Below are 23,986 nucleotides of genomic sequence, written 5' to 3'. Positions count from 1 at the left end.
TAATTGGACAATTGGCAAGACAAGACACTTCAAAGGTTATGTTGTACTTGTAGACTGAATATTGTAGAAGAGGAATGTGACTTGTCAAGATTGCAGTGTTGAGGTCTGGTAAAAGGCAGAGATAGTTGGAACAAGTTTAGTCACTGAAGTGTAACAATTCAGAAATTCTTGAAGATTATCACCTTTAGCTCTTCATCTATTTTGACAGTCACACTGAAAGATCCCCCCCATATTGCTTTTGCTAGACTTTGAATTGATGAATGCTTTTCTTCTCCTGTCTCAAGAATTAATCAGCTCCCTCTCACCTTCTCACTGGAAGATGAGCTATTGGGTTTGTTATGACCATGCTGAAAGCCAGTTATTAGGCTCAATAGCGTGCGTGGGTTCTGGATTGCAATCCGTTGAACTCCCAAAGGCGCCAAATTATGTAGGCTTCAAATGCAGGAGGTCTTGAATTTAACATTCTAGTTCACGTGTAAATATTTCCCCGTGGTGTGATTCACTCCCTATTGGTGTAACCCCCTCTAACCCTTCGACCAAATGAGGACCCAGTGCTCCTCAGATTCTGATGCCTTTCCTTCATATCACCTCAGGCAAATGTGCCTTTACCTATATATGACCTCATTTCCTTTGCCTGTGTCTTGTCCTTTAAGACGTTCCTTTAAACATCACATGTTCCATAAACTGCGCCAATAGCTCTTCTTTGGCTCAATCTTTGTCTAATGATGATGCTGTGAACCAACTTGCAATGGTAAAATGCAAAATATTATTGTGCCTTCATATATTTTCATATTTCCTTAAAATAGAGAAGGAGGCCATTCAGCCCATTGAGTTAATGCTGGCTCTCAGAGCAATCCCATTCTCTCACTTATCTCCCTGCAGTCTATTCTCTCCCACTTATCTCCCTGTAACCAATTCTCCCACGCATGTCCATTAACAACCCCCCCCCCTAATTTTTCCACCTATGCCAGGGGTAATTTACAGCAGCCAATTAACCTATGAAGCCACACGTTTTTGGGATGTGGGAGGAAATCCATGCCATCACTACCATAGGGCATAGTTGAAGTACTGGACTGCATAAGTTTAGGGTGCGAGGGGGAAACTCAGGGTCAGCAGCCTCCTCATCTACTAAGCCTGTTTAAAGACAAAGAGTAGAAGATGCCTGGAACTCACTGTCAGGGGAAGTGGTGGAGGCAGATACGATAGCAACGTTTGAGAGGCGTTTAGACGGGCCTATGAACAGGCAGGGAATGAATGGATATAGACCAAGTGCAGGCAGGTGGGATTAGTTTAGGTTGGCAAAATGGTCAGCCAAGATATCTTGAGCTTAAGGGCCTGTTCCTGTACTGGACTGTTCTATGTCCTATGACAGGGACAATGTGCAAACTCCACATTGGCATCACCTGAGGCCAGGATCGAACTCATGTCACTGGAGCTGTGAGGCAGCAGCTCTACCTGCATCACCACTGTGCCACTTTCACCATGGCTATTGACAAAGGGAAAAACATTAGCCTTACATTCACAATAGGGCACTTTTTTTGTGTGAAAGTACGAGGGAGTTTGGCGTGAAATTGGGAAAAGTGATGGCACGCTTTCCAGTTGCAATATCTTCCACCATAATTAGTGGTGTTGGCTAGGCTGGTTGCCAGCCACTGTGAGGGCACAGATGGTGGCGGTCCAAACATCTCCATCTCCAAATGCTTCCTCGTCAGCCTTGTCCCATAAGCAGTTTCATGTACACCTCAACTGGGTCCTATGGAATAGAAATTATATGCCATCTTGTCCTCCACAATTCAGAAATCAGAGGTGCAAAGCAACTTGGGAGTCCTAGTTCAGGATTCCCTTAAGGTTAACTTGCAGGTTGAGTTGGTAGTAAGGAAGGGAAATGCAATGTTAGCATTCATTTCAAGAGGACTAGAATATAAAAGCAAGGATGTATTGCTGAGGCTTTATAAGGCGATGGTCAGACCGGATTTGGAATATTGCGAGCAATTTTGGGTCCCATATCTAAGGAAAGATGTTCAGGCCCTGGAGAGGGTCCAGAGGAGGTTCACCAGAATGATCCCAGGAATGAAAGGCTTAAGGTATGAGGAGTGTTTGCTGTCTCTGGGCCTGCACTTGGTGGAGTTCAGAAGGATGGGGGGGAGGGCGCAGGGAGGTGGGGGGAAATCTCATTGAAACCTACTGGATACCGAAAGGCCTAGAGTAGACGTGGAGAGGATGCTTCCATTAGTATAAGAGTCTAGGATCAGAGAGCACAGTCTCAGAATTAAGGGACATCTTTTAAAAACTGAGGCGAGGATGAATTTCTTCAGCCAGAGGGTGGTGAATCTGTGGAATTCATTGTCACAGAGGGCTGTGGAGGCCAAGTCATTGAGCGCATTTAATGCAGAGATTGATAGGTCCTTGATTAGTAAGGGGGTTAAGGATTGCTGGGAGAAAGCAGGAGAATGGGGCTGAGAAAACTATATCAGCCATGACTGAATGGTGGAGCAGGCTTCATGGGTCAACTGGCCTAATTCTGTTCCTATATCCTATGGTTTTATGGTCTACCCAGTCATGCACCAGCTACCCCACCTCTTGGCCTGATGAAGGTCACTTGTGCGGGTTCCCTTGCCGCATGATATTCATGCCCCACGTTGTGAGAGGCCAGGATCTGAGCTGATTGGTCGGAATGTCAAGTGCAATGAGAGAATCTCTTCCTCTTTTTCCATGATGAAATGAGTCTCCGTGATGCAGAGCATTAGGGGGTGGGGGGTCTGACGGGGTGGGATCTCCTGTGATTCTGCAATAATAAAGACAGAAGAGTGTGGTCAACATGAGCAGTGTGTGCTGGTGAGAAGGGTTCCTCCAAGACATTAATGATCCTGATAGAAAGCACCACCCTGTGGCCCTCCACTTCATTAAGGAGATGTCAATGACTCAGTGGGGAGACCATTGGCAGTTGTGAATGAGAACATGTGAGCACATCACCCTTCCCGTGGTGTCTTCCTGTGGTGCTGTGAAATGGTGGTCAGCTCTGCTTTGAGAGCAGGAACCCTGATGTCAGTTAGCGTTGGTTCATTTCCACAGGAACACAGAACTGGTGAAAAGACAAATGCTGGACCCAGAGTGAAAGGGAACCCAAGGTGCTCCACATTTTATGTGTGCACATGTACTTGAACAAGGAGCATGGCTGGATGCTTTGGTCCAACAGGATTCCAAATGGCAGGCACGGTAGTGTAGGGCAGCCACGGTAGTGTAGCAGTTTCCTGCTGCTGTCTGTAAGGAGATTGTACGTTCTCTCTGTGTCTGCATGGGTTTCCTCTGGGTGCTCCGGTTTCCTCCCACATTCCAAAGATGTACGGATTAGGAGTTGTGTGCATGCTATGTTGGCGCCGGAAGTGTGGCAACACTTGCAGGCTGCCCTCAGAATACCCTACGTAAAAGATGTATTTCACTGTGTGTTTCGATGTACATGTGACTAATAAAGATATTTTATCTTATGTTTTCCCTGACTGGGGGTGTCTAGAATGAGTAGTCACAGATTACAGGGCAAGAGATTTAGGATTGAGACAAGGTGAACTGTCCACACTCTGTGGTAGAGAACCTGCAGAATTCATTACCACAGAGAGCTGTGGGGGCCAAGTCCCTGAATATATTCAGGAAGGTGATGGATAAACTCTTAAACACAAAAGGAATCTAGGTATGGGAAGAGAGCTGGATTATCGTATCAAGAGAGATGATCAGTCATTATCGTATTGAAATGAAGGAACAGGGTCAAAGGGTTGAAGAACCTCCTTCGGCTCCTATTTTCTATATTTAGATGTTTTTATGTAAACAGGAACAACTTCTTATGCCTTGTATTTATGGATATAAGGATCTTAAGCTCAATCTGTTTTTTCTCATTTCCTTTGAACTCTTGTGTTTATTAATTATAAATAATTGCAGATGTGGAAGAAAAACTGCTTTATTGGATAGAGCTTGACTGGACACAAAAAATTCATCTGCTGAAATCTCCAGGAACACATCCAAATGGAGATGGCAATGTTCCAATTGTATCAGTATATATTCACTACGTCACCACTTCAGACCATCCGAGTGTTCTGAGTTAGATGATCAACTTGATGCCAATCAGCACTGAATCTTGGAGAGGGTCCCTTTTATTCTTGTGCTGCTCAGATGATTTTCACTTACCTGTAATACCCATGGTTGGAAGTTCTCATTGATTACATGCCTGTTCTTATGGGTGACAGAACTGGGGATCATTTACTGAAACAGTCCAAATCTTCACCCGTATTAATAGGTAGCACATGCATCAGTGAACAGTTTTAACTTTGGCATCAAGGGAAGAGGGACTGTCAGAATGGTTGTAAACACTGTCTGATCCTGGCTGAAAGATTCCAGCTATGATCGCAAGTTTCAAAAACTGCCCTGACGACCCTCAGGTTCTTGACCCGACCTGAACAACTCTAATCTTACCTCAGCAACGGAACACTACAGACCATCTCTTGCACTATCATGGACTTGTCTGCGATTGTGTTTTGTTTTTGCACTAATATCTTGTTTTGCATACTTTTTTTCTTCGTTGCCTTGCACAATTTGTGTTCTGTGTGTTGTCTGAACCTATGTGCCTGTGATGCTGCTGCAAGCAAGTTTTTCATTGTACCTGTACCTCACTGTACTTGTACACATGACAATGAACTTGACTTAACAAAGCTCGTGATCTGAGGGGCTGGGGAGGAGTGAGGTGGGTATGCTGATGCTGGAATCCAAATTTGGACTCCTTCTTGTGGACTGTATGTTTGCAAAAAAGGTCTGAAGAAGCCTGCAGTGGTCATTGTTGAGTTTCTTCCAGAGTAGCTGCACAACAGAGAACCCTGTGCTCTGACTGGCTATTCCCAGGAATGCATACAGAGACAAACACTGATTGCTGCTGAAAGACACATTTTAGCCTGCCCAAAACCTGCTGGACAAGATATCCACACCAAATGCTGCTGACATATGTGCTGAGGTACACATTGAAGCTTGGCACAATCACCACAAAGGCCATGTGGGGTAACAGATTCTCTCATATATTTCACTTGGATGCAGTGGTTAGGGATGAAATATTAATGATGTGAACTAAGTAAGTAAATGTATTAAATTGCTTTATCCAGTGAATGAAGGTAATGACATATAATGCATATTTTATAAATAATGGGATTGTAGTGGCTAGTTACACACTATGAAATGAAGACACAGAGTCGATTGTTTGAAGTCAGAAGTCGAATGAACGACAGGGGCGCGGTGCGCCTTTAATACCCAAAATCTTCCCGCGCTACAGTTCCCGCGCTGACGTCACGCGCGGGTCACCTGACCTTCCCGCGCGTGGGCTTTCCTAGCCCAACGATGGAGAAGAAGGAGGGCCCCGCGCCATCTTGGGTCGGGGCCTCCGACGACGTTCACGATGTCGGGAGCCGGTTCGATGCTGGTAAGGTGAATCGCCACATAACCCCCACCGCCCCCCAGAACCGGCGATACCGTCGCGAAAACCAGAATTGAATAAACTATGACTTGGGTGGCCTGCCCCTGTGTCACACTCGCTGGACCACTACGGGTTGGTCCAATTCTAAATGAGCTGGCTTCAGCCAGTCAATTGTAAAAACCTCCTCGCGCCCCCCAATGTCCAGCACAAACGTAGACCCATTGTTCTTGACGAGCCGGAATGGCCCTTCGTATGGCCGCTGCAGCGGTGTTCAGTGCGCGCCCCTCCTGACAAAGACAAACTTACAGTCTCAGAGGGATGTCAGCATATGTGTCGGGGCCTGTCCGTGTCACGAGGTGGGTATCGGGGCCAGGTCTCCAAGCCGCTCACGCAGCCGGTCAAGCGTCGCAGCAGGTTCTTCCTCTGACCCCCGAGGGGCTGGTAGGAACTCGCCTGGGACGACTAAGGGCGTTCTGTAGACTATCTCTGCGGACGAGGCATGCAGGTCCTCATTTGGCGCGGTACGTATCCCTAGCAGGACCCAGGGGAGTTCGTCCATCCAGTTGGGCCCCTTAAGGCGGGCCATGAGTGCTGACTTCAGGTGTCGATGGAATCTCTCCACCAGCCCATTGGATTACGGACGATAGGCGGTGGTGAGGTGGATCCGGGAACCCCACAAGTCGGCGACGGCAGACCACAGGCCGGAGGTGAATTGAGCTCCTCTGTCTGAGGTGATATGTGCCGGGACACCAAAACGGGCCACCCAAGTTGACAAAAGAGTCCGTGTGCAGGACTGGATGGAGGTGTCTGCGAGGGGAGTGGCTTCAGGCCAGCGGGTAAAATGGTCGACAATCCTGAGGAGGCACCGCGCTCCTCGGGAGACTGGGAGGGGGCTGACCAGGTTGACTGGATGTGGTTGAACCTCCAGCGGGTTGGTTGAAAGTCCTGCAGGGGGATCTTGACATGCTGCTGTACTTTCGAGGTTTGGCAGTGTGTGTAGGACCGGGCCCATTTGGAAACCTGTTTATGCAGGCCATGCCAGACAAACTTGTCGGACACCATCCGGACAGTAGTCTGGATGGATGGGTGTGCCAGGCTGTGGATGGAATCAAACACCCGTTGATGCCGGGTAGCTGGGACGATGGGGCAGGGTTTACCTGTGGAGATATCGCAGAGCAGGGTGTGCTCACCGGGGCCTACCAGTAGATCTTGCAGTTGCAGGCCCGAGACTGCGGTGCGATAGTTGGGCATCTCCATGTTCATTTGCTGTGCCTCTGCCAAGGCGCCGAAATCCACCCCCGGGACAAAACTTGGATGGTGGGCCGTGACAGTGCATCCATGACCACGTTCTCTTTCCCGGACAGATGGCAGACATCAGTGGTGTACTCTGAGATGTACGACAAGTGCCGCTGCTGCTGTGCTGACCAGGGATCTGAGACCTTGTTGAAAGCGAAGGTCAACAGCTTGTGGTCGGTGAAAGCTGTAAACTGCCTGCCCTCCAAGAAGTATCAGAAGTGTCTGATGGCCAGGTACAACGCTAACAGCTCGCGGTCGAAGGTGCTATATTTGAGCTCTGGTGATCGAAGGTGTCTGCTGTAGAATGCCAGCGGTTGCCAACGCCCTTTGATTAGCTGCTCTAGAACGCCTCCGACCGCCGTGCTGGAGGCATCGACCATGAGGGCAGTCGGGACGTCCGTATGAGGATGCACCAACATGACTGCATCCACCAAGGCCTGCTTGGTTTTGACAAATGCGGTGTGAGCCTCTTTCAACCAAACAATGTCCTTGCTTCCGCCCGACAGGAGACCAAACAACGGGCGCATGATGCAGGCCGTGGATGGAATGAACCGGTGATAAAAATTTACCATACCGAGGAATTCCTGCAGGCCCTTGATGGAGGTGGGTCGGGCGAAATGGCAGATGGCGTCGACCTTTGCAGGCAGGGGCGTGGTGCCGTGTTTGTCGATCCGATGGCCCAGGAAATCGATTGTCTCCAGCCTGAACTGGCATTTGGCTGGGTTGATGGTCAGGCTGAAATCCCTCAGGCGAGAAAAGAGTTGACGGAGGTGCGTGAAATGTTCCTGGTGTCTGCTGCTGGCGATCAAGATGTCGTCGAGGTATATGAAGACGAAGTCAAGGTCGCGCCCGACCGCGTCCATCAGTCGTTGGAAGGACTGGCCAGCGTTCTTGAGGCCAAAGGGCATCCAGACGAATTCAAAGAGGCCGAAAGGTGTGATCAGCGCTGTCTTTGGAATGTCGTCTGGATGCACCGGGATCTGGTGATAGCCGCGGATGAGGTCGACCTTGGAAAAAATGGACTGTTCGTGCAGGTTGGCAGCGAAGTCCTGAATATGCAGCACGGGGTACCGGTCCGGTGTAGTTATGTCGTTCAGGCGTCGGTAATTGCCGCAGGGTCGCCAGCCTCTAACTGCCTTGGGGACCATATGTAGCGGAGAGGCCCATGGGCTGTCCGACCTGCGGATGATCCTCAACTCCTCCATCCTTTTGAATTCCTCTTTCGTGAGGCGGAGCTTGTCCGGGGGTAGCTGTTGGGCGCGGGCATGGAGGGGAGGGCCCTGGGTGGGGAGGTGATGCTGGACACCGTGTTTGGGCAAGGTGGTGGAGAACTGGGGTGTTAGTACAGATGGGAACTCTGCCAGGACCCTGGCGAACTCGTTGGTCGACATGGTGACAGAGTCGAGGTGTGGGGCCGGTAGCTTGGCCTCACCCAACGAGAACGTTTGGAAGGTCCTGGCATGTACCAAACGCTTACCCCGCAGGTCAACCAGTAGACTGTTGGCGCAAAGGAAGTCTGCCCCGAGGAGTGGTTGCGCAACAGCGGCCAGGGTGAATTTCCAAGTAAAGTTGCAGGTGCCGAACTGGAGGTGCACCAAACAGGTGCCAAAGGTCCGGATGGTGCTGCTCTTGGTGGCCCTGAGGGCGGGTCCTGCTGTGCAGTTGCGAGTCTTGTGGCTGTTGGGAGGCATGACGCTGACTTCGGCTCTGGTATCCACCAGGAAATGACAGCTGGAACACCTGTCCCACACATGCAAGAGGCTATCCGGGTGGCCAGCTGCCGTAGCCATCAGCGGCGGCTGGCCCTTGCGTTTCCCGGAAACCTGCATGGTGGCCGGCACCTGCGGGCGCCTGCACTCAACCGCTGGTGGTGGAAACACCATTGGTCGGCTGGTGTCTCAGATCTGGTGGCGGGTGGGGTGCGTTCGATTGCCGGGTCTGGCCTGCTGGGCTGCTGTGTACGTGGCCGTGGCAACACGCTCAACAGATGCCCTGCTCTCCTTTCTCGCCCGCCAAAGGACATCCGCCCGGGCAGCCACATTCCGGGGGTCGCTGAAATCGGCATCCGCCAGGAGCAGGTGGATGTCGTCGGGTAGCTGCTCCAGAAAAGCCTGCTCAAACATCAGGTAGGGTTTGTGGCCGTCTGCCAGGTCCAACATCTTGTTCATGAGTGCAGAGGGGGTCTGTCACCCAACCCATCGAGGTCGGGAAAGGCTGAAAGTCTCAAGAAGGAGGGTCTTGAACTTATCGTACTTCTCCTCCTCCGGGGGCGCCTGGATGAAGTCCTCGACCTGAGCTGCGGTGTCTTGGTCGAGGATGCTCACCACGTAGTAGTACTTGGTGTCATCCCTGGTGATCTGGCGAATCTGGAACTGGGCCTCGGCCTGGTCGAACCAGACATGAAGCCGGAGGGTCCAGAAGGTGGGCAGTTTAAGGGCTACTGCCTGTACCTCTTGCTGTGCAGGCATCGTGGGTCCAAAAATATTTGGGCCCGTCGGGGTCACCAATGTAGTGGCTAGCTACACACTATGAAATGAAGATACAGAGTCGATTGTTTGAAGTCAGAAGTCGAATGAACGACAGGGGCGCAGTGTGCCTTTAATACCCGAAATCTTCCCGCACTACAGTTTCCGCGCTGACGTCACGTGTGGGTCACCTGACCTTCCCGTGCGCGGGCTTTCCTAGCCCAACGATGGAGAAGAAGGAGGGCCTCGCGTCATCTTGGGTCGGGGCCTCTGACGACGTTTGTGATGTCGGGAGCTGGTTCGATGCTGGTAAGGTGAGTCGCCACAGGATAACTTTTTCACACAGAACATGGTGGGTATGTGGAACGAGCTGCCAGAAGAAGTGGTAGAGGCTGACGACATTTAAAAGACACTTAAACAGGCACATGGATAGGAAAGGTTTAGTGGGATATGGGCCAAATGCTGGCAAATGGGACTAGCTCAGGTAGACAATTTGGTCAGCATAGACGAGTTGGGCCAAAGGACCTGTTCCATGCTGTATAACTCTATGACTCTATGATCATGACTCCAATGTATATTTTTAGATTTAAAAAAATGCTGACCTTGCTAGTAACACCTGCATCCTGTGGTTGAATATGCTAAACAAAACTCTCACAAAGTCAGGACAAGCATGTCAACATATGCTGGAATATATACAGTGGATTTACAAGATCCACTTTCTGTTGGTTGAACACTGCTCTGATTGAATTTAATAGGTTTGAAGACATTGCACATGCAATAATAGATTTCTGTCTTATTGTGCTTCATTTGAAAATGATGTGTAAAAAGAAAATGAAAGAATGTGGAAGAGAATGATAGAGATAATGGAAGGATTAGACTTTGAGGAAGCATTATGTAAATTGGATATAATCAGTGGAAAAAAAGATTGAAGTGTGGTCTGATTGATATTTATAGGTTTCTTATGGGAGTGGATAATGAGATGCAGGGCCATCTCCAGAATGGTGGACCTAGGAGCCCCAGGAAGGAGTTAAATTCAAAACAAATCTCCAGAACCATTCTTTGAGTGACTGGATGGCTGGTCTGAGATTGGGTTCCCTGAAGTCTTGGTGGATCATAAATTATTCTTCATTCAAGTGCAAATTGATAAAGAATTTAAATAACTTGAAGCATATCTGTGGCATGTCTGGAACAGGTAGTTTGGATCTATGGTTCTCAAAGCTCATGGCAATATTTCCCTTGGGTTTGTTGTGAAGAGTGATTATTACAGTTGGTTGATAACTCCATCAACACCATATCATGTCACTGGTCGTGGTGGAAAAGGTGGCTTTGGTCTTCTTCTCATTTTGTATTTCTTGTGGTTCTGTGAAATTGAGCCACGCTCCATAATTTGATTCTCCCTCTCTCTGACTGTCTTTCTTGCCCTGTGTCTGGATGACCCTTTTCAGACAGAGGATGACAACCTGTCATCATGTACCTTTGGTGACATCAGTTCATCAGGTGCAGGTACATGACAGGTTCTGAATGTCAGAATGGAAGTCGTGCATCCACTTGCAGCAGTCCCACTGGTGAAGACTGAAGTCTAAAGTGGCCACATCAGTTTGAGTACCAACATAAGAAGCCACATTGGGGGTGATCATTTTCCATTTCTGTAGTAACTATAAATATCTGGGATCAGAAAAGACCATACTATCCTTTTCTGCTTACCTGATATACTTCCTCAAGTTCTTTGAGGGAGCACTGAGATATTTCCTCAATCTCGTAGTTGTCTTCCTCTTCCCACCTCTGGAACAAATCTTCCCATGACTAGTTCAGGATTGAAAACTTTTCCTCCAGCCCTTCACAGATCATTAGACAAGACAGAGGACATTCCAAACCCATGGGTGATTTTTCGGAATATCCTTGGCCTCCAAATATTAAGGCCACTCCATTTTCCAAGAATCCATCAAACACCAACATGATTGACTGCAAAAAATCAAGTTTCCCCTGAACTACAGATCCACTCTAATAAAACCATATAGTTTGGGCAACAGTGCCATCAATTCCCTTTTACACGTCAGTATAGGGCAGGCACGGTAGTGTAGCAGTTAGTGTAATGCCATTACAGTGCCAGCAACCCGGGTCGTCTGTAAGGAGTTTGTACGTTCTTCCCATGTCTGCATGAGTTTCCTCTGGGTGCTCTGGTTTCCTCCCACGTTCCAAACGACGTACGGGTTAGGAAGTTGTGAGTATGCTATGTTGGCGCTGGAAGCATGGTGACATTTGTGGGCTGCCCCAGAACACTTTACGCAAAAGATGCGTTTCGATGTACATGTGACCAATAAAGATATCTTATCTTAGTATATAGCAGGTAAATCTTATACCATCACAATAAGATGTGGTGCCCACATTAACATGTAATAAATAAGTTATATCAAACCTTTAGAATTCTTTAAATAAGATACATTTAATTGTTAAGAGATGATTTGTACTAAGATGACTGAGTGCTCAGTTCATTTTATTCACAGTGAGGAGGGAAGTTCTTACTGACTTTTATTTGAGATAGAGAGTAAGACTTTGTTCGCGAAAACACATCTTTGGTTGTTGTGTTTTCGTGAATTTTCACACTCCGCTGATAGTCCAATCACAGATTACACCTAAAACAAAGGCACACTTTCACTAAGTTAGGTCAACAAGGCTTTTGCTTTGAATTCTGAATAAATATTTACTTCATTTGCTCTTCCTTCATTAATCCACGAAAAACTTAAGTCTGAATAAACATTTCACGGCATTAGAAAATTTCTCACTGGAACACATGGTTCAGCAAATGTGGCTCCACTGAGGAAGCACACTAGCACATTTCAAACAGACTAAACCCAAAGGAATCTGAATTGTACAGAGGTTCTTCTGATATAGAGAAACCTTAAAGGCAAGATATTACTCAGAGTGTAAACACAGTGTTTTATTATTTACAGAAGGTTAGTTAAGAAACAAAGAACATTTATCTTGTCCTCTGTGTAGATTGTGCCAGAATAAGCTAAAAATACCTTCATTTTTGACTCATTCTTGACTCAGAGTCTGACAATTGTGAGTTCAAGCCCTACTTCACAGACTGAGAATATAATTTGGACTGCCACTTCAGCACAGTACTGGAAGAATGGTAAAACTGGAGATGCAGATTTAGATATTCAGTTGAGTTGACCATGTTCTTAACGCACCTCATTTTTAATGCACTGTCAATTGCAAATGTGTGTAGCCCTTACAGTCCTCATGTAATATGAGGGCCACTAGAAGATCAATGGAGAGTATCAACCTTGAGATTAGATTCTGCTCTTTGGATTATTTAGGGATGTTCTCCAGTGCTTGGTAAAGATGATCACAGTCTTTATTGATCCCTGCAGTGTGCTATGGAACTGCACCCTTGCAAGGCGCACAGCAGCAGGAGAAAGAGTAGGTGGTAGGAGAAGCAGGAGAGGTGGGTGAGGAAGAGAGGGGGAAAGGAGAAGGAAGAAGGGGAGATGGCAGATAGTGATGTAGAGAGTGCTTCTCTGGTTGTGTTGTCAGGGTATGCCTAATACCTGTGATTCACTTAAGGACTCCAATCCACCTGATCAGTGTGTATACAGGTCATGCCTGAATGCACAAAACCTTACCGCCATTCTCATTTAAAATGAGGCATGGCAATTTTTGTATTCATTTTCCAGAATATGGGATTGATGGTACAGTGAGTTTAGTGACCAACCCTAATCCTAAGAAAGTGTTGATATCCACCTTCTTGAACCTTTGCAAGCCTATAGTGAAAGTGCTCTTGCACTGTTATTGGTTAGGGAGCTCTAGGATTTAGATCTAACAATGCTGAAACAATATCAATATATTTCCAAGTAAGGAAGGTATGCAAGTTAAAGGAAAATCTGCAGGATATGGTGTTCAAAAGCACGCTGCATTGGAACACCATCTGGGTCTGGGACATGCTGATGAGTAGCCTAAGGGTGAGCAACTGCAATGTATTTCGCAGATGGTCCACACTGTAGCCACTGTGCACCGGTGGTGGAGGGATGGATGATGGATGATGGAGGGATAGGGTAATGGATGGTGTGCTAATCACATGGGGTGCTTTGTCCTGGATGGTTTTGAGCTGTTTGCATGTGGTTGGAACTACACTCATCTGGACAGGTGGAGAGCATTCCTTTACTTAGCAACCATGGCTATAAGTACACACAGAATGTTGCTTCAAAGCAAGTTAGCTCCTTATTTTGTGAAACTGTTCTACCATCTAAAAGCTTCCAATCAGGATTGGAGAGGTTCTCCACCATCCCTCTTTTACTTCTGCCCATGCACCACTGGAGACACTGCAAACACTCTCAAAAGGGACCACAGCAGTTCAAATAGACAGGTCACCACCACTTTCTCAAGATTGATTACTGTTGGGTAACAAACTCAACTTGCCATCAATGCTCTCAACTTGCCTCTGTAACTATAACCCAAGGACAACACAAAGTCCTCTACCCCTTTCAGATTGAAGTAGTACGGTTATCCCCATTATCTCTCCTGACCTTATACTGCGGTCCAACATTGATTCTAGCATTCTGTGCCTTTTTAACTCGTGAAAGCTCCTTCCCTTCTTCATGAAGAGGTTTTGACCTGTAACACTCAGGAGGGCAAGGGCAGTTGTTGCTTGGGGTAGTTCCATATGGTACAGTTGAATTCAAAGTCACACAATGTCCTGACTTGGAAATCCTCCAGTCCTCACTCATTGCTGGTCCACAAGAGCGGTACTGCTTTCTGCCGACACACCACAAGGATTGAGACAGGCAAAGGCAGAAGGAGAACAGATGCTAAGGAACGAACAAGGACAATTGGTTAGGAATTGCATGGCTCCGCACGTTTAAGCTGGTAAAAAATGTTGAGTGTTTTAAATGCTTGATTCTCAATGGCAAGTCATAGTAAGCAACAAATACTGACCCAGCAATAGTCAGAAACAAAGTGATAATGGATAAAGAGAAATCTAAATCTCACAATAACACAGTTCCTATTTTGCCTTCATTATTCCAGTGCCCTCTTATTTTTCAAATTATGTAAGTCAGAATCAAGCATTTAAAATGATAAGCCTTTTAATCATGTGGAACCATACAGCTGCTAAGTCACCCCTGTTAATGCCTTAAAATCTGTCTTCCCCTTGCCTTTGTCCCTCCTAGTCCTTCTCTGCAGTGCTCTCCTCATAGCTGCGGTTAAGCTGGTGATTGGTTTGTTTCTTGTAGGGGGAGAAGGTTGCTGGTGAGTCCTGAAGGATGACCTGGGAGCATTCTCCATGCCTGGATAATCTGACTTTGAAATGTAACATCTTCCATGAGCAATGGCTATCTGGACCAACCAGCTTTTGGACCGCTGCCTAGGCACTGATGAAATGGCAGTGGTGGGAGCTGTCATCCTGAGAGACGACAATGGATTGCATTGCTTAGAAGCATTACTACTCCACTGAGGAGCAGTTCAGATATTTGTGGTGCTTTGACAACCATGACAACCCAGACACCCAAGCCATGATGTCAGAGGGCAGAGCATTCTCTGTGGTGCTTGTACATTAAGTGGCTTCTTCCTGCACTGTAGTAAAGGCTGTGGTACCAACGATCAGGTGGAGCACCATTATCAGGTTCTTGAGTGTTGACATGGAGTTTGGATACAATTTCCCATCCTTTTGGTAAGAATGGGTACCAGGCTCCACACAAAGATAAGTGAAAGATTAAAGCTGGACTGTCCCACCAGCTCTTAGTCAAGCTGGACAATATTCATCCATGGCCACATGCATGCTCATCAGCCATTGTCCATTGTAGTCCTCATCTGAATCCTCCTGGGTAGAAATGATGTCAGACAGTGTTGTCCAGGGGACTGGCAGGCTTGTTTTGGACTCCCCAAGAGACCATTCTAGCAGGGTATTTGTGTGAGCTCCTGATTCTCTTGCCTGCTGTCTTTTGGATGAGAGGTTAAGCCAATGCCCCATCTGTCCTCTAGGGCGGAGGTAAAAGGTTTCATGGCAAGTGTGAGGTGTTGCATTTTGGTCAGTTAAACCTGGGCAGAACTTGCACAGTAAATGGCAGGGCCTTGGAAGGTGTTGTAGAACAGAGAGACCTAGGTTACAGGTACATAGTTCCTTGAAAGTGGAGACACAGGTAGACAGAGTGGTGAAGAAGGCGTACAACATGCTTGCCTTCATCAGTTGGGGCACTGAGTACAGGAACTGGGACATCATGTTGCAGCTATACTAGTCGTTGGTGACACCACACTTGGAGTATTGTGTACAGTTCTGGTCGCCCAGCTATAACAAGGGTGTCATTAAACTGGAAAGTTGCAGAATAGATTCATGAGGATCTTACCGGGACTACAGGACTTGAGTTATAAGGAGGGGCTGGATAGGCTGGGACTTTTTTCCCTGGAGCTTAGGAGGCTGAGGGGTGACCGAACAGAGGTTTATAAAATCATGAGGGGTGTAGATAGGGTGGATGGGTACGGGAGTCTAAAGCTAGAAGGCCTAGATTTAAGGTGGGAGATGAAAGATTTAAATAGGATTGAGGGGAAACTTTTTCCACACAGAGGATGGTGAGTATGTGGAAAAACTGCCAGAGGAAATGATAGAGGTGGGTACAATTATGTTTATAAGAAATTTGAGATAGGTGCATTGATAGGAAAGGTTTAGAGGGATTTGGGCCAGATGCAAGCAAGTGGGACTAACTTGGGCAGGCATCTTGGTCGATATGGACAAGTTGGGCTGAAGGGCCTGTTTCTGTGTGGTATAATTCTATGACTCTATCATTAAAAAGAAGAGCAAACAACTTCTTCCAGAGTCTTGGACAATACTTATCTTTAAATCAACATCTAAAACCAGACTATTCAGTCATTTTTGTTTTATCGGGGACATTTCAAGATGTTCTATGTTGGTTGTATTGTACATTGGGACAATTTGAGGCTGTGAAAATTGTTACATAATTTTCTTTTCTATTTTCCCAGCACAGAGAAAAGTCAAAATCTGAAAAATAATTCTGTAGCTGCAGCTTGTTTTCGAATTCCACTCCCATGTTCATGAGGTAGACTGTCATTTAAATGTAAAACAATTTTAGCACTGAAAGGGTTAATGTTAAGAAGGATTTGAGAACCTAACCTTCCAAGCCACTTGTCCAGCACTTAAGCCATCAGTGGGTGAATGCTACTCTTAAACAATAAATATGGATTAGTACAGGTATCTTGGGATTCCCTTGCTCCTTACACATGTCATGGGAGAGGGTAGCATTTCTTCAAGATCATATTTCAGCAGCCTGTGAAGGGGGAAAATAATCAGCTCACTTTTAGTGGGAATATATCAAAGAGGCTTCGCTTTTAAATAGAAGCTAATGGAAACACTTCGGATGGCTTGGAGTGTGTAAGCTACTGGTACTGGTCTCCATTTCAGCATTCCCTTTTTACAAAATAGCCCTCGGGATCAAATGCTGTAACAGTACTCTTCTAGGGGTAAGGGATCAACTTGGCTGAACGACAGAAACGCCAGTTCGGTTCTAGATTAGGACTTGGCACCAGGCTATAATGCTGGCTTTTAATTTGTCTTTGTGTTTAAGCAGATATGGGTGAACTAGTTTTAGACTTTAGTGGGTTGACTAAACCTTTCATTCAACTGCTCCCCAATTCCTAAAGCTGAAATGCTTTGCATAGTTGCACATAGACTGAAGTCAACACATGCTTCAATCAAAACCATGTATAAACAAACAGAATGCCACATGGTTATCCAACAAATGGCCTGACTGTATTTTTAGGGTAAACTGACCCACACGTCCCTTGTAAGTGTTCCTTCAGGCTGAAAATCCACATACCTGTTAAGTCACCTGTGACCAGCAATAACTGTTCAGGAGGGTTTAAGGTTCAATAAAATAAACCTGCACAACTGAAATGGAGAAAAAGCATAAAAATACATTAAATCCTGCCAGATTGTTCAGTTTTTAGCCTGATATCAATCTGACCTTGCACTGTAGTTTGTTCAGCGTTCCATCTGATCCGGACTGGAATCATTGTATATCAGAGTTCTTTTTGATCATTTACAGCTAAATTTGTGTCTTTTCCTTCAATCATGTTCTTATAAATATATTTATCCAACCAGGTATAGATTTAAGTACAAGCCAAACCAAATAGCAAAGGCTGCCTCAGCTATGAAGTTGAAGCAAATGTTGAGGCTATGGGGCAAGGGTTGCGAGGGTGATTTCACAGCTCACCAGGACAGTGATCATTTTACATTCATTGTCTCCAGCCCTTCTTTGCTGGGGTTTTCCTCCCTTATCCCTCTTCTTTCCCAAGAGACCAGGCAATGGGGCTATGTGCCCATGGCTGGGAGTTTGGTTCCTCAGTATCATGGTGTGACCATACACCTGGTGGACCTGTGCGCTGTGTGCTTAGTGGCCAAACCTCCGCTGAGTTCCCTTGAAGCTTTGGCCTGGGGTGCAAGAGTCCCAGTTTCTAAGCAGGAGTCAAAACAGAGGAGTTGGTATTGGTATTGGTTTATTATTGTCACGTGTACTGAGGTACAGTGAAAAACTTGTTTTGCATACCGATCATACAGGTCGATTCATTACACAGTGCAGTTACATTGAGTTAGTACAGAGTCCATTGATGTAGCACAGGTAAAAACAGTAACAGTAGAGTAAAGTGTCACAGCTACAGAGAAAGAGCAGTGCAATAAGGTGCAAGGTCACAACAAGGTAGATCGTGAGGTCATAGTCCATCTCATTGTATAAGGGAACCGTTCAATAGTCTTATCACAGTGGGGTAGAAGCTGTCCTTAAGTCTGGTGGTACGTGCCCTCAGGCTCCTGTATCTTCTACCCGATGGAAGAGGAGACAAGAGAGAATGTCCTGGGTGGGTGGAGTCTTTGATTATGCTGTCTGCTTCACCAAGACAACGAGAGGTAAAGACAGAGTCCAAGGAGGGGAGGCTGGTGTCCATGATGCACTGGGCTGTGTCCACAACTCTCTGCAGTTTCTTGCGGTCCTGGACAGCGCAGTTGCTGTACCAAGCTGTGATACATCCAGATAGGATGCTTACTATGGTGCATCAGTAAAAGTTGGTGAGAGTCAAAGGGGACAAACCAAATTTCTTTAGCCTACTGAGGAAGTAGAGGTGCTGGTGAGCTTTCTTGGCCATGGGATGGAAGGCTGTGCAGTTACAGGATTTTACTCTGTACTGTTACTGTTTTTACCTGTACAACATTAATGCACTCTGTACTAACCCAATGTAACTGCACTGTGTAATGAATTGACTTGTACGATCGGTATGCAAGACAAGTTTTTCACTGTACCTCGGTACAAGTGACAATAATAAACCAATACCAATACCAATACCAATGAGACTTCTCACTTCGCTCTCCTTTCTGGATTGCTGCAAGCCGGGCATGAGAGTGAGAAATGCAATGGTTCAGCAGTGAACTAGCAATAAATAAGCCAGCAATAAATGGCATGATAACTCTCTTCACCCATACAGAAGACACATCACATCAGGCTGCGATACTCCAGTGTGCAGAGATTGATGCCTCACTCAGCAATCCTTCCAGCATGCAAACCAGTACCGTGCTCTCCATCCCTTTGGATCTAACTGGGAAGGTGGAGATGTGGACCCTGATGTTTTGGCAACTCATTGGCTCCATAAGTTCTGCTTAGGCTTGACCCTGGAGAGGGTACCCCACTCTCACTAAAGAGCACTAAATTGCAGCAGTTATGACAGCTTTATTTTATTTCAAAAATAAACTTTATTCACAAAAATAAATATATACAAGAAATACAGAACAGTATATGGCTTTCTTTACATTTATAGTGTTATCCTGTTCATGCATTCATAGTGTTTTCAAGTCTATACATTTGTGGTGTCACCAGGTTAACACATTCTATATACAAAGAACCAATGCCACTCATGTGGCCTCTTTGAACAATACACCCTTCATGTGTTTGTTGACTGCCCAGCTCCTCAGTGCCCAGGGGCGGCAGGACCTTAGACTGCAGTCTTTTCCCACAAAGCCTTTGCATAGGATGCACTGAGCTTCAGTGCATCTCTCAGCAGGTACTCCTGCAGCCTGGAGTATGCCAGGCGGCACCATTCCTTTACAGACATCTCCTTCTGCTGGGAGACCAACAAGTTTTGGGCGAACCAAAGGACATCTTTCACAAAGTTGATGATCTTCCAGCAGCACTGAATGTCTAACTCTATACTTCCCTGGGAACAGCCCATAGATCAGAGAGTGTCAAACCGACCAGCACAATCCTAATCCTACCTCAGCAACGGAACACTATGGAACACCTTTTGCAATACCATGGACTTGTCTCTGATTGTGGTTTGTTTGCACTAATGTCTTGTTTTGCACAGTCCTTCTTTTCTCTTCACTGTATAATTTTTGTATAATTTGTGTTCTGTGTGTTGTCTGAACCCATGTGCCTGTGATGCTGCTACAACCAAGTTTTTCATTGTACCTGTACCTCACTGTACCTGTGCACATGACAATAACTTGACTTGACTTGATTTAATCATCCAGCATGCACAAGTGGGGCCTTTCTTTCTCTAGAATCCTAACACAGGTCTTAATCTCATTCATGCTGCAATATGACTTTTCATTGACACATATTACTGCAATACTTTCCAATGAGTTGCAATCTTTGTTAATTTGCATCTCCGCCTCCCTCCCTTAGTTCGTTTGACTATACCTAGTAATCTCAGAAGGCTGGCAACCAGAATAATAGTCATTATACAGGTCTTGGGAACTAGTTGGGAACCACAGCAGATCAAAAGCGGGTCTGATTGATGAGGCAGAGAGAAGGAGGGAGGTCCTCCAACTACGAGGATACGGAAGCCCCTCCAGATTGATAGTCAAGCAGGTCTGAGGGGAGTTAGGAGCTGAGGAGAATGCAAGGAATGCAAGCCTCAAGGACATGGATGTGCATGGGTTTGATGTGCAAGATCAACGCAACATCAAATCCCCTCTCCCACCAACAACACCACTGATCCATGCAGCACAATCCTATCACCCACCTACCAACAAACACCTGTCAATCAAGCCTCCCACCTGTCATTCAGATGAGCCAGCACAAACTCACACCCACACCACACGGCATTTACATGCTTCTAGGTGACCACCTAGACACATCACCTCGACACATTTCAGCACACTCACAAACATCCTTCACAGGAGAGGACAGTGCATAACTGGCACCAAAAATGGAAAACCAATGGGGAAAAGATCCAGGCACTTGCTCCAGAGCCCATGGAACATCTGATGAAAAGTCATTCTCTCCCTTCAGATGCTGCCTGGCCACTATTCCCAGCATTATGTGCTCCTGGTTCTTTATGGAATAAACTGGGCAGACTCATTTGCATGTCCATTAAAATGGCCTTTACACAATGGAGATAATTAATCAGTTGAAGAGCAGCCTGAACGCTTCAGCATCTAGCTGAAAGACAGCAGGGCAAGGAAGGAGCTCGGCTCAGTCACTTGACACTCAGATGACCTTTCTGTTGCTCTAAATAGTTAATCAAAATTGGAAACCACATTATTTTTCAGGGAGTCTCTTTTGTGTGGGTAAAAGGAACCTAACATAATAAGCTAAGGATGGAATAAGCTCCTTGCCAAGCTTGTCACTCCACTTGGAGTTCAGTTAGTTCCTCTGCTGACATCTGCCTCGCACTGTATTGATCATTCCCAACAATCTCTCTCCTGTCTCATCCTGTGGGAGAGAGACTGGACTGGTTGATACCAAACTCATGCTACGATGTGACTTCTCATTGACATGTATTGTTGCAATCCTTTCCAACGAGTTGCAGTCTTTGCTAATTTGGCTTTCCCCTTATCTCCCCAGACCAAATGCTGAAACGCACTTACTAGTCAGACTCTACAAGGAATCAAGGCTGCCAGTGGAATGGGAGGTATTCCGACCATTCAGCACAGCTCCACGCAAGGCAACACCTTTTGGAAATCATTGATTAGCCCTTGCTTACTTAGTGACACGTTGAATAGTCAGCAAAATATCAATACATCAATCAATCAGACAGATTGTCACTTTCCTTCTCACCCAGGAGTACCTTTAGTTCACTGTTACCCTGCAGATGAGTCACTCTTCCTCAAAACTGTATCACTGTTATTCTTGTGATGACAGAAAATGCCTCTGTGGATAACAATGCCCCTGATCTGTAGGACCAATGTCCTTCAAGCACTACACCTTATTGGTGGTGTCAAAACAAGTTCCACTCAACAAGGAGACCAAAGGACCTATTTATGAATAATTAATATTTTCTCCACTTCTACACAGAGTACCTCTATGTACACTGAAGGCCAGTAACATTAGCATTTTTAAAGCAGGAGTAAGCCATCACCTCTTTAGGAGAGATATCATAGGTGCATTCCTGGTAACACAACTCTCATAATGAGGTGCAACACACACAAGATGTTGGAGGAACTTAGTGGGTCAGGCAGCATCTATAGAGGGAAATGAACAGTTGACGTTTCAGGCTGAGACCCTTCATCGGGACTGGAAAGAAAGAGGGTAGAAGCCAGAGTAAAAGGGTGGGGGGAGAGGGAGAAGCAAGAGCTGGCAAGTGATAGGCGGATCCTATATTATGTGTCTTGTGATGAGGTGATTTCCTTCCAGTCTGTAACCTCAAAATCTCTGCAGATAAAAGACAAAGTTGTGGATAGTGAAGAAGGATGTCAAAGGATACAGCACAATATTGATCAGTTGCACATATGGGTGAAGAAATGGCAGATGGAGTTTAATCTGGGCAAGTATGAGGTGTTGGACTTTGCAAGGGGAATGTACACAGTAAATGGCAAGACCTTTAAGAGCATTGATGTATAGAGGGATCTTAGGATCCAAGTCTATACCTCCCTGAAAGTGGCAACTCAAGTAGATATGGTGGCAAAGAAGGCATATGGCATACTTTTTGTAAAAATTTTGTTTACAGCGTGGTAACAGGCCCTTCCAGCCCAACAAGTCCGCGCCGCCCATTTTAAACCCAAATTAACCTACCCATACGTCTTTGCAATGTGGGAGGAAACCGGAGCACCTGGAGTAAACCCACGCAGACACGGGAGAACGTATAAACTCCTTACAGACAGTGATGGGAATTGAACCCCGATCGCTGGTGCTGTAATAGCGTCGCGCTAACCGCTACGCTACCGTGCTGTACCAGTATATTAATAATTACTGACCAATATACCATTGGCATATTGGTCGGGACATTGAGTATAAGATTTGGGAAGTCATGTTGCAGCTGTATAAAACTTTGGTTAGGCCACTTTTGAAGTATTGTGTGCAGTTTTGATCGCCCCATTACAGGAAGGATGTAAAGGTTTTAGAGAGAGTGCAGAGGAGGATCACCAGGATGCTACCAGGATTAGAGAGTATTAGCTACAAGGAGAGGTTGAACAGACTTAGATTATTTTCTCTGGAGCGTTGGAGGCTGAGGGGAGACCTGATAAAAGTTTATGAAATAATGAGAGGCACAGATAGTCAAAGTCTCTTTCTCAGGATAGAAATGTTAAATACTTGAGGGTATAGCTTGAAGGTGAGAAGGTGAAAGTTTAAAGGAGATGAGCGGGGCAGGTTTTTTTACACAGGGAGTGGTAGGTGCTGGAAAGCGCTGCCAGGTGTGGTTGTGGAAGCAGGCAAGATAACAACATTTAAGAGGCATTTCGACAGAGAGATGAATATGCAGGGGATGGAGGGATATGTGTAGGCAGATGGGATTAGTTTCCTTGGGCAATATGGTTGGCACAGCTATTGAGGGCCAACGGGCTTGTTCCTGTTCCTGTTCTATGCTCTACGTTCTATGTTCTAATCCTTCTGCAGGGGGATGATCTGAAGAGTTATGCTTATGACCTTATCTTAGCAAAGTGACATCCATGGCCAAAGTCAGGCATGCATATTGTACATGGTGAAATAGCTCTGTTCGTGCAGATTTTGAGCATCACAAAACTAACCATGACCACACTGGTGAAGTAGGTGGGGGGAAATCACAGGATTCATTCCAGTGTTGCAGCCAGGTCTTGGGGTTCTCTTACTTGGCACTCATCTTCCCAGTGATGCCAATCCTGTCCTGCTTCATCGCAGCTTGGAATATCCCTCTGCCTTTCCACCCAGTCCGCCAGGGTGAAGCTGCCTCTCGTTCCCTCTCCCGTTGAAAGCCCATCTTAATGGAAATCCTCAGCCTGATTTTCAGCAGTGATTCACTTTAGTAGCAGGTGACGCTTATGAACAGGAGCTCTGATGTCAATTATTGCTGGAAGAGCTGCACAGGTGTGGAATATTGGTTCACTAACAAAGTGTCTAGCCTATAGCGATCAGGAAAACCATGCACCAAATGTTCAACATACACAAAGAGACACAGCAGCAGTTTAGTGCATTTATTTAGGGTGGAAGTATTCCTAGTCCCTGACTGTTCTTCTTGATGCACTCAGTCTGCTGGAGACACAAGAGACTGCAGATGCTGGAATTTAGAGCAAAACACAAGAAGGTGGAGGAACTCAGTGGGTCATACAGCATCTATGAAGAAAAATGGACAGTCAACTTTTCACGTTGAGACCCTTCATCTGGACTGAAAGATAGAAGGGAGATAGCCAGCATAAGGAGGTGAAGGGGAAGGGATGGTGCAAGAGCTGTCAAGTGACAGGTGGATACAGGTGAGGGGAGGTAATAGGCAGATGGAGGAGGGAAGAGAGGAAGTAGTGACAGGGGCTGGGAGGTGATCGGTGGAGGCAACAAAGGGCTGCAGATGTTGGAACCTGATTGGAGAG

This window comes from Pristis pectinata, chromosome 5 (genome assembly GCF_009764475.1).
Source record: "Pristis pectinata isolate sPriPec2 chromosome 5, sPriPec2.1.pri, whole genome shotgun sequence".
Classification (NCBI taxonomy): Eukaryota; Metazoa; Chordata; class Chondrichthyes; order Rhinopristiformes; family Pristidae; genus Pristis; species Pristis pectinata.
Note: the sequence above shows the minus strand (reverse complement) of the source record.